At 33.0% G+C, this 1,748-nt stretch overlaps 1 long non-coding RNA gene across 1 annotated transcript; it reads left to right on the top strand.

The window, feature by feature from the left end:
* The first annotated feature begins 207 nt into the window (after positions 1-207).
* LOC119642940 lies at positions 208-714 on the top strand. The gene is made up of 3 exons (XR_005248172.1): positions 208-409; positions 469-586; positions 648-714. It is a non-coding gene; the product is annotated as an uncharacterized LOC119642940 (long non-coding RNA).
* The last annotated feature ends 1,034 nt before the right edge of the window (positions 715-1,748 follow it).

Genomic DNA, 1,748 nt, shown 5'->3' with positions numbered 1-1,748 from the left:
TGTAAATTCGTTTCTAAGTACAATTTTTTTTAGATGTAGATAAATTAAGGAATGTTAACCAGTGCGTACATATTCTGTTTTAGAGTAAACGACCTTTACAAAATTTTTACTATTTATTACAGTGATCGGATGTATTGATGGAACGCATACAGGCTTGCCAAAGCTAGCGAAAAATGAAGGAGTTATGATTGATCGGAAAGGAAACCACAGCCTGAACGGAATGCTAGGTGTAATTTGAACATTTGTGTGTTACTTTTTTCTATTTATATGAATTATACACATTTCTTTCTAGCTGTAAAATGAAAATCGTACCAGTCAATTTCAAGTTATCTGGATTTTCCCATGATTCGCACATGTGAAGGCATTTCATTGAAGGATTTGCAATGAGACAGTAACGCATAGCTTCGCGGTAAGCCGTGAAAAAAATTAGAGCGCCAAAAAGCTACATCTTTCCAATTTATTTTTCAGGTGCCTCTCAGAGCCTTGACTGATGACACGTTACCGAAGTTGATCTCTTAAAAAACAATACATTGAAATCCATGCAAGGCGAAGAATATTGTGGAAAGGTTCATTGCTGTACATAAAGGTTTGTATTCCAGTATTTAGTATTTCGAAACTCTAACTACAGTTTTTGAATATTTTTCTAGGTCACTGACCTATTGTACGCGAAGAGGAGAAGAGTTGCTACAGCCCAAGGAAGATGGGAAGAGTCCCAAACCTTTGTGCAGCACTGTAGAACATTTGCGCCTACTACAAAATGCAAGGAGATCATTTGATTACTCCAGAACTCGAGGCGGCCTGTAAATTAAGGCAATCGGATGAGGAAGTTAGAAGATTACTGGCACTAAATTTATAAATATTCTAACTATCTTAAACATATAAGTAATTTTTAAAGTTGTAATTTGCATAAAAATTTATATAAAAATTAGAAAAATATTGAAGGCATTACCTCCTTTTTGATTGAAAAAACTTTTTATTCACTGGCACTTAAATGTAAATTTCTTGTAAATCGAGTATGATCATTTCAACATTCAAATTAATTTATTATATTATGGTCTAACACAAATTTTACATAGATTTCATTTTCTTTTTTTTTTTTAATACATAAAAGACAAATAGGCCCATAAACACCTATATAGCCACCAACGTTATAAGATTTTAACACAAATTGTTCTTTAGATTGATTATAGCGACAAAGATGATAACAGAGAAAAAAGAGGACGCAGATCACATAAAGATTGTAACTGAATTACGGATGATTCAACGATGTTAATCTGTCTTGACTAAGTCAAGTTGTAACACAGTCCGTTCTGGCGTTAAGTTCAGAAGATTGATATCAAACTATGGCTGTATAGGAATTATTGATATATGAGTATATAAAATTTGTAAAAACACTACTAGACAAGAAAACCAGTTCAATTATAATTACAATAATCTAAAAGGAGAAGTCAGCACCTTTAATAAAGGCAATTAACTGCTTAAGATGAGTTTTGTTGCAAGCACGAAAGATTTCATACAAGTTATTATATAAATTTGAAAATTTCAAATGGAAGTCTAGTGTTGTTGAATTTACTGCACACAAAAATAAGATGCTCAGCTAACACTTTTGTGTGACATTCATCACATATATCAGATGACACCCGTCCACCCATCTTTAAATAAACCTTGTGATATGTGTCATTGCACATGAGCCTGTTGAGCACCTTAATCTTCTATGAGGACTTTTTCTATCAAGACGGGCTTCGCGA

Source organism: Glossina fuscipes, unplaced genomic scaffold (assembly GCF_014805625.2).
Source record: "Glossina fuscipes isolate IAEA_lab_2018 unplaced genomic scaffold, Yale_Gfus_2 296, whole genome shotgun sequence".
In the NCBI taxonomy this organism is placed as follows: domain Eukaryota; kingdom Metazoa; phylum Arthropoda; class Insecta; order Diptera; family Glossinidae; genus Glossina; species Glossina fuscipes.
This window is presented reverse-complemented; position numbering and strand designations above follow the sequence as displayed.